Below are 10,409 nucleotides of genomic sequence, written 5' to 3' on the forward strand. Positions count from 1 at the left end.
TTCACAAGTTCATTACAATAGTTCAGGTTGCACACACACAGACTCATGAAATTTGACACATACATGAAGTAGTTCATTACAAAAGTTCCAAATAGCATAGATACGACACAGACACAGACATGGGCTCAAGGATTTGGGCCTGTCAGCAGTAAGGTAGAAGGTGTGGCTCCCTTGTGATCAGCTGCACTTGGTCTTTGTTCCTCTGGATAAATCTGCTTCGCTGGTCCTGCAACTAACACAGCAGCCTTGGAGGTAGAAGCACCTAAAACTTGGAGGCTTGCTTTACTGTGATTTCCAGACATCCCTGGTATAGTGGCCTCTAGGGTGACCTTAGCCCGAGCCCCTTCCTTTAGTGTTGTCTTCACTCTTGCTGATGACTTCATAGCTTTTTGCCCATCCTGCAAGACAAAGGAAGTATATAACTAAGACAAAAAAAAGTATATTACTAATAAGGATGACCACATGGAATCAGCAGTTAAACTTACATTGCAGTGTCTTTTGCTACTACCAGCAGTAGATGAAGGGCATGACTTCCTTTTTGATGAGCCTCCTCTACCAGACTGTGAAGCACCATCACCTCCTCTAACAGACTGTGAAGCACCACCAATTGCATTACCAGACTATGAAGCACCACCACTTGCATTACTAGACTGTGAAGCACCACCACTTGCATTACCAGAACTTGTCCTCCTGCTACAAGTTGTCCTGTTGTGTCCAATCCCTTTACATACTCTGCACCTTACAGATGTTCCTTTCTTGGATAGCTTACCCTGAGGTGGCTTCTTCTTCTCCCCATCTTGTCTTTTCCTCTCCTTCTTTGGTCTTCTAGGCATCCTTACATACCTAGGGGGCAATGGCTTTTCTCTATTTGATACTGGCCAGAAGGCCTTGCCTTCCACTGGTTGTAGGCAGTGTGCATATGTCTTGTTGTACTCCTCAATGGAATAACACTTGGCTATGAATTCTTCTAAAGGCCTGGATGCATAGTAGATGTAGGAAATAGCATGAGGGCAGGGCAAACCTGACAACTGCCAAAACCTACAGGAGCAAGTTCTCTCATCCAAATTCATAGTGAATCTATGATCCCAGTAGGTTACTTCATAGCAATTGTTGCCATTACTGATAGCATGGTAGAACCCACTAGCTGTGACATATGTCATCAGCTTCTTGTAGGTGTTTGGACAGATGAGACTTGTCCACCTTTCTGCCTTGTTCCTGTTCTCATGGATTCTTACCATAACTTGGCGCCTTATACCTTCAAGCATACTTATGATTGGAAGGAACTTTGCTTTCAGAATCCAGTGGTTGAAGCACTCACACATGTTATTGTCCACAGAATCACAGAATGACCCAATTTTGAACCATGCTCTACTCCAATGCTCAGGATCAGTTCTCAAAATAGCATCAGCCCCCTGTGGTGTCTCTGCCCTTAGCTTGTTCATGTTGTAGTTGAATAGATTCATTGATGAAGACTTTGCACATCTCCAAAAAAGCTTCTGATACTTCTTGTTAGTGAACTTCTTCCTCCAGTTAGCATAGATATGCCTGGCACACATCCTATGCTCCACCTTAGGTGCCCACTTGTTTACAGCATTGATGAGCCCCTTCTGTTGGTCAGAAATGAATACCTAGCCATCACCATCACTAAACTGCAGGTCAGTGCTCAGCAAAGATAAGAGAAAGTCCTAGGACTCCTTGGTCTCCCTCTCTACAACTACCCAAGCTATTGGGTACATTTGATTGTTGGCATCTCTACCTAGTGCACAAAGCAATTCTCCATTGGTTAATCCCTTAAAAAACAACCATCCAGTCCAATAACCTTCCTGCAACCAGCAAGGAACCCCTTCTTGCATGCATCAAAGCAGACATAAAACCTCATGAACATGGGTTCAAGTTCTTCAGTGTCAAGCTTCGCTACTATTGTACTCCTAGGATTACTTCTCAGCAGTTCAAGCTGGTAGTCAAACACCAGAGCATACTCCCCCTTGGTTGCATCATACATCCTTTGCATCACAATTGATTTGGCTCTCTTAATCTTTGAAATAATGACATCTGCAAACATTTCCTCCTGAATTGTCTCTCTTATACTCTCAACTGACCACTATGGGTTAGCCAATATCAACTTCTCATATTTATCTGCTACTCTCCTTGATGTCACCAAAGAGTTATCTCTCCTTGGTGGGCATGTGTGCACATCTTTACATGTGGCTATAAGCCAACTACTTGCCCTTGATGTCTTTGACAGATGCAAAACCCAAGGGCACTTTGGCCATGAACAAACTACTCTACACCTTGTGCTCTCATTCTTCACAAACTTAATCACCTTCCTTTCTACAAGCCCATACTTGATGACAGCCTCCCTGAATGTTGACTTATCACTTAAAGCCATCCCAATAGTGAATACTGGCACTGGAGCATTGGCATCAAACTTGGGGAATTTCTTCTCCTTCCTAACCAACTCTCCATCAGATGTTTCATCATATGAATCATCCTCTTCATCAGTATCCATAGCATGGGATCACAACCATCCTCTTCATTAGCACATTCCACATTGACTTCATGCCTTTCCTCATCAACCACCAACATGCCTCCAACTTTTAATTTCTTCTTTAACTCCTTTAGCTTAGCTCTAATCTGGATTACCTTCTCATCCTCTCCACTGCTCTCATCATCACTAGGCAAGTAATCCTGGTCACTGGAATCATCCATATCTGAACTGTGTTCCTTCTGTACAGGAGCCTCTTCATGAACAGACACTTCTTCTTGCATAACTAACTTCTGTACAGGAGCCTCTTTCTCTCTAACCCAATGCAAATACTTAGTAGCACCTACTAAGTCCTTCTTCAGTTGTTCTGGTGATGACATGTTCATTATAGCCAAATCCTCAACCACCACATTGTCTTCATGAGGTGTTTCCATCCCAGTGCTTTCACTGTCTGCTCTTTCACTCTCCATTTGAGCATCTTCCTCCCAGTCACTACACTGGTCCTCCCCATCCTCTTCCTCCTCAGTCTCCATGCCATCAGCTTTCACTTCAATAAGCTCAACAAATACATCTGCAACCCCACCATTAGTAACACATTCAGACATGTCCAAACAAGCCTTGTCATCTACCAAAACCCTAAGCCCATTCAGTAAATCCTTGCTAGGGAACAACCAATGGAGAAGAACAGGCTCTGAAGCATTGTAATGGTCTTTAAGATGTCCAATTACTTCAGGCAAAGATATTTTGTCATGCTCGATGAATGACAACTCCTCATTTCCACCTAGATAATGAAGCTTCTTCCCATCATTGAAAAACTCCCAACCAAAGTGAAATCGAACACAAAGAAATTCCAAAGGGTTCATTCCTACAACAGATAGTAGAGTCTTAGGACTACGGATCTGAGGTTACTAACCTAAGAGTACTTCTATCCCTACATCCAGAAATGCAGAATGGTTCAATCGTACCTGAGCGTGTTCGTTTCAATCCTCCAAGCCCATACGACTGCGAAGGCGGCGGCGGAGGACTCCCAGGCGGAGGGGAGACTGCGGACGTAGAGGCACCGGAGGAGAGGATGTGGTAGCGGCTACAGCGATGGAGGCGGCAGCGGCAGCGATGGAGGCGGCGGCGGCGGCGTCTAGGGTTTGGGGGAGAGGAACTGAGAGGGAGAGAGAGAGCTGATCGGGGCGGCTCATTTTTTTACCCGCATGGAGATCCAGCGTGGCCACTCAAAACCGGGAACACGTCACCACAAACTGCCTCAAACTCGCCGAGGGTCTTAAATTGAACGGGTTTGCAAGTTCCGGTGCCCAGATCAGACAGTTTTGTACTTGGGAGTAAAAATTAGACCGACATGAGAGTTGAGGGACCAAAAGTAGACTTAATCCTAATGTTAAAGAGGTAAAGATTCTTTTTAACCGTCTTTTTTTGCTCTCCACGATGCCCTGACTTTTTTCTGTCTCGTAGGAACAAGAGGAGGGGAGGCCGGGCTCCGGAGCAGTCTGTCTGGGCCCGGTCAGACTGCTCTCGAACCAGCTCCTAGTAGAGTAGTAGCCCTGGTCCTATGGGGTTCCGTGGTCGGCGTGCCCGGCACATGCGCATCGCCGTCACTTCACTTGCTATGTAACCTGTGTTCAACTGCCACCGCCTCTTGCTACACCCGGTCGGAGTCGATCGCTCGCGGCGTCACTGATACTAATCCAGTTCGGCTCTAATAATATTTTTCTCTCGTAACATTTTAGCGTAAGCAATAGGGTAACTATTTAGTGCTTGGTCTCGGCATCTGCTGGATTATGGCATCGACAGGTCTGTCGAGTCTCCCTGGAACCACAGAGCCCACGACACGCAAGAGTCAGTTAGGCCCCGTTTAGATCCAAAAATATTTGGATTTTGGCTATGGTAGCATTTCCGTTTGTATTTGGCAATTAGTGTCTAATTATGGACTAATTAGGTTCAAAAGTTTCGTCTCGCGATTTCTCACCCAACTGTGCAATTAATTTTTTCGTCTATATTTAGTACTACATGCATGTGCCGCAAGATTCGATGTGACAAGTACTGCGTAAAAATTTTTGGAATCTAAACATGCCCTTACTGCACTTCCTCTCTGATAGCACCGAGCAGCAAATCGCGAGCACACGCAGACGCCATGGCAGTGTGATACGAGAAGAGCCTCGGCGGCCCGGCAGTCGGCACCTAGCTACTCAACGAAGGTGCTGCCTGCTAGTTTGAAAAACGGTTGATGTTAATATTGGTGTAAATTTATTGTAAGAGGAAAATATTATTGTTTTACTAAAAAAATATGACTCATAAATTCAAGCCAACAGAGCCGAAAGCTCCAACATACGGGACGACGTATCTCATGGCTTCTTGTAGTACTACTAGTACGTACAAGTACGTAGCGCCGTATCTATGGCTCTATGCATCGCGAGCAACCTTCAGAGCAGCAGGTTTTTCAGGACGCACCTGCGCCTGCACTGCACAGCTGTTGAGCTGCCAGTGACGAGTGAAATGTCCGTATACGTAGCTGTATAGACTGTCTGCCAGGGCTTGGCGGGAATGTTCCAGGACTGCCGTGGCACGGTTTGGGAATATCCACACGGGACACGGCGGTGGTCGGGGGTCGCCCCCTGTGTCGCCGACTTGCGCACGACAGGGATGGTCGGATGGAAGGGGCGCACACGGCGACGCATGGCATGATCCCACAAGATTGCTAGAGCAACATTGTCACGATAAAGATGCTCAAAACATGATCCTCCTTGCAAAATCGCGAGGAAATAGTAGGGTTGTCGTATATACCGAATTTTTTACTATTTGACCTTTTTTTTTTTTGAAGTTTCTCTCAAATAGACCCCTGGCGGAAAGAATTTTAGAAATGGACTCTTGGCTCGGTGTTAGAGTGACTGGCGCCGAGCTCGGCGCCACGGTCACTGGCGCCGAGGTCCTGGACACGGGGAAATGGCCTGCCAGGGGCTCGGCGCCAGAGTGACTGGCGCCGAGCCCGGCGCCGAGCTCGGCGCTATAGTGAATGGCGCCGAGCCACCTGCATTTAACCCAGCCTACACTTCTTTCCCGAGCGTTCTTCCTCTTATTTCTCCTCGGGATTTTTTCTCACCACTTTACCCTACCTCACGAATCGACATATTGGACCTTAAAAACCTTGATTTGATCCGTAGATCTTCGAGAGCAAGGTATACTCGCTCACCTTCTTGTTTTTCTCGCATCGATTCGGTACATATTAGTCGGATTTTTGAACCTAAGAATCGTCATCACTTAGGGTTTCATTGTATCCCTCAATATATGTATTATACAACCGTAGGTTCATTTCAAGGCGTGGAAAAAGCTAGCAAACCAAGCCGCATGTAGTTATGTTATGGGTTTATTGTTGTGGATGAAATGAGAAACCCTAGGTTTAGGGTATAATGTTAATTGCTTTTCGTTCTTAGAACGAAATTGATTGTATTGTAGTTATGGTTCTCACTGATATTTTGTTGTGATGTTTTTATTTATGTTTGCTAAATTACATCCTATTTGTTAGATGCAAGAAATGTTTCGGGAGGAGTTTTGGTGAAAACAGGGTCGTCCTCGAGAATTATACCCCGACGCGTCTAGCAAAGATGCCCCCGTTCCTCTTGACCTTCCTGTCCCTAACTGTGACTGTGGTTTCTCAGCCCATGTTTTTCAATCGAAATATCCGGACACAGTCGCGCGTTGCTTCTACACATGTAGTCGGTTTAATGTAAGAAATTATTTGTACTATCCTTTTTCTTTATTTGTTTAAGTATGGTACTAATATTTTATTGGAATCTCGTTGTGTAGGATCATGAGATGTGCTTTTTTTCAGTGGATCGATGGTGCAGACAAGTTTGATCCTAGGTACCTCTTTTTCGACGATTGGTTTAGAGGGAGACATCCACGTGAGCACTTCAAGCGGTGGGTTCCACCCCCTAATCCTCCGGCAATGACGGCTAAGGAGAAGCACCTAGCCGTAATTAGACGACTCGAGGAACCTACTCTGTGCGATTGTGGAGATCGAGCTGTGATAAACCCTGAGAATACGTTGGAGTTTGTGTGTCCAAACAAGCATGAAGTAAGTACAAAGTGTGTGTGTTAAAATCTTGAGCTATATATGTTTATGTACTAATGTCTCATTATTTAAGTGTATTCAATGGCGAAGTGTCGTTTCAAGGAGTGGTTATATGGTCCTAAGAACCAATGGCCGAAAGAACCGCGGAGGGTTAAGGAAAAGAAGAAAGAACAGGTAATCTACAAAGCACCTCCTGTCATGTGCGAATGTTGTGTAATGTGACATAGTATCGAACTTTTCATTATGTGGTTGTTTTCATTATCAATGGTCTTAATATTCCGCTTAATGATACGGACGTATTTCCATTTGAACACGTGCTGCAAAAAACAGTTAACGACATACGACATTATAGAAATCAACACACGAAACACATTAAATGGCATGTGACTACATGTACCGAATCTGGGTACATAGTTTTCTTTGACTATACCTAACATGCCTTAGGTAATTAAACCATGCCTTCGGTAATTAAACCTAATATGCCTTAGGTAATTCAACCTGGGGTTCTCTACAAGAAAAAGATAAAGTCATCCTAACAGTGTGGCCATATAGCAAATTGTGTTGCACCTTCTCCATAGTAGCCTCCCGTTGTTGTTGGTGGTGGTGGCGGGGGTGATGGGGGAGACCCCTTTTTTCTTGTGGTTAGGGCAGGTGCAATATGGATCATTGCAGAGTGCCTCCTATGAATCGGCACTATTGTTGTTGTCGTCCTGTTCGTCGTCCTTGTAACCGCTGCTAACTTCCCTTTCTAGATCGAAGATACGGTCTTGTAGGTAGTAGATGTACTCCGCATGCGGATAAATAGGTCGAGGATCGACCCACCTACTGAACCCACAGTTTTCTTCGACCAAGGAAGACTACAAAAAGTATGTCGTGTAAGTGATATACAAGACAAACATATTAAAGAAACAAATAGTAATAGCAATTACCCATGCTCGCGGGCATTTGAAGAAACGACGACCTCCATCTATTCCCTCGGTGAACATCTGCACTAGGCAGTCCTCACCATGCATGCATTTTGGCCACTCTTCTTTCCTTTCATCGTATCCTGTCAGTGGTGCCTCTTTGGTGAAATCACTTTTGCTCTCAACTAGGAACCTCTCATAAAGAGCTTCCTCAAAGAAATTGGGACCAAGAGGACCCTTCCACCCCTAGGTAGTTTTCTTCCCCTTTCCTCTCCCTCTGGACGACCCTCCAGACATTGGTACTACAACGAAAGCAAATGCTGAGGAGTGTTCTTCTTCCTTATTGTTTGTGTGAATGAGAGGGAGTGAGTGGTTATTTATAGGTTGAGGAAGAATGAAGGCCTGTCAATGTGCCATGTCAGCGATCCGTGTGCCTCTTCACCTCAGCCCTTGGATCAAACAGTCATAAGATGGATGGTGGAGATAGAGTTTAGTTGTGCTTCCTTGCATGTTGTCCGTGCATCTGAAAGGTCTATATCAGTGATGTGATAATTCAATGTTGTCCGTGTATCTGAAAAGTCTATGTTTATTGTCTGAAAAGCATAGATTCGTTCACTGTTGCTTGGTAATCCTAGATTCTTCTACACAGCGTATGTACATTTGTGCCTTTGTACAAGTGTAGTATGATTAAAGGTTCACGCAAAAAATTCGCAAGATACGATCTTGTATTAGAAGCATCCACAGTTACAAACAGAGACATCAATATATATTCTAAACATTTAATCATCCAACAAGCATAATGCAACCACAACGAATATCACAACCAACATAATATGTCATGCAAAGTCCAAATAGTCCACAATGTCCATACAGTCCCGAATAGTTAAAGAAAAGTAAATACAAAATTCACAATAGTTCATAGTAACACCTACCATGTCCCTCACTGTCTCCTACTCTTGCCCCTACCCTTGTGACCCAGAGCGCTGGTGCCTGGAGTGTAAGGGTCACGCGGACGGCGTCGCCTAGTGCCTAGAGGCAGTGTAGGATGAGTCAATGGAGCGTCATGGAGCTGAGAGGGCCCAAGCTCATCGTGCCTCTTGTCCATGTCATCATCGTCGTCGGCCTCCTCGTCCTCCTCCTCGTCCCCTGTAGCTACTTGACTAGAGGAACCCAAGGCTCCTCTTCCTGCGGAAGGATCGTACACGTCATGCGTCGTGTTTGTCCTGCAACCACAACGACCAGCCGCACGGCGTAAACGACGTGACAGCCTCTGTTGTACAAAACTATGTTAACTGAAAGAATATAACGTATTAATGATTTGTTTGAAAGAATATTTTTAATCTTACATCTAGGAAGCCAAGTATGTAGTCATCATTGACTCTAGGCCGAACGCGCTCGATCTCTTCAACTGAGCTTCTTAGTGTATTGCCCTGCAACAAAGTTTTCAATAATAAGACTTCTGAACAGATATCATTTAGTTTTGTCTTCTTTTGTACAAGAATGTAACTTATTATAAGGGTTATATGGCTCGAAGGTTGCAATAACTACAATAGATAACTCCTAATGTCGGTCCAAGAATGCCTAATGTATTGTTATGTAACTAAACGTAACAAAATAAGTCGATTAGCTTACCACTCTGTCCAAGATCGGTCCTGCCTCCACCTGCCTTCCTGCATGAGTGGACCGGTCGTACGTCGTGTCTTCATCGTCGGAGGACTCGATGTCGGCGTAGTCAGTTTCGGTCCACTGTAGCCTGATCCTGCACCTTGTCGAATGCTGGTACCAAGCTTGGTACCGCCTAAACTCACGGTTCGTGTGCGGCTCATTGTTGTCATCCAGGTTGTCGTGCATCTCCTCCCATCCCTCAATGTAGGACTGGTGGTGCCTCTCCCAGTCAAAAATCTTCTTGTTCCTCTGACGATCCAACCTGCACGTATGTCATCGTTACATTAATCCACGTACGTGGCACCATATTATAAGAAATGGACCATCATCATGAGACATTTGAAATATCAAAACACTTACTTGTGTAAGTCAACGCTAGTCAAGAACAGAGGCTTAGGCCAAAGTTGTCTCACTCCAAATTGGCGTGCAACCCTATCTGGTAGGTGGTACTCGACAGCATAGAAGCAGATTAGAGGGCACCTCATCCTATAGAAGTAGTCGTCAGCCCCACATACGTTGCTCAGTTGAAAAGGAAGTGCGTCCTCTCCACCATACAGCTCCCACTCCACCTGCATCATGTCCAAATAAGATGTTAGATGGTATACTAATCCTTTTAAAAGCAGCATGGAAAATAAAATTTACTTACACTAGACGCCGTCAGCGAATCTAGCTCGTTCGTGTACTCAATGTACGCCCGGTCTATCCTCATGTGTGAAACCCTGACCTGGTCCTAAAGGTACGCCCACGTTGGCTGGTGACTTGGAGGCTGACCTTGGAACCACTCACGATGAGCCAGTACCTCTGGATGACCAACTGGAAAACGAGCCCACATCCACAGCTGTAATAGGTACATGCATCCACCCAGCGGCGGATCCAGAAAATATTTTAGGGGGGACTGAACAACACTGCTGCTCGATCTTAAGTCTCAGCCCCCCTATACTATAGAACTTTGCCTAAAAATTCATAGGGGCTCTATAGTAATTTGCACTGATTCGGTTTGGATAGGGGGGGCTTGAGCCCCCCCTCCCCCGCCCCACCGCTGGATCCGCCCCTGCATCCACCAAGTGACGGGTTTGCCGTAGACCGACGACACCCCTCGCACAGCTACCGGTATAGAAAACACAAGACTGTAGAGCCCTAGCTGTACTGACCTGCCTGGTCCTAGTCACTGAGGCAGTAGATCCACATCCAGGACGCATTATCACCTGTCGCGTCGGGAAAGAGAACGCAAGCAAAAAGGTGTAGGATCCACGCCCAGCAGTAGTACCTAACC

The sequence above is a fragment of the Miscanthus floridulus genome, chromosome 12, assembly GCF_019320115.1.
Source record: "Miscanthus floridulus cultivar M001 chromosome 12, ASM1932011v1, whole genome shotgun sequence".
Taxonomy (NCBI): Eukaryota; Viridiplantae; Streptophyta; class Magnoliopsida; order Poales; family Poaceae; genus Miscanthus; species Miscanthus floridulus.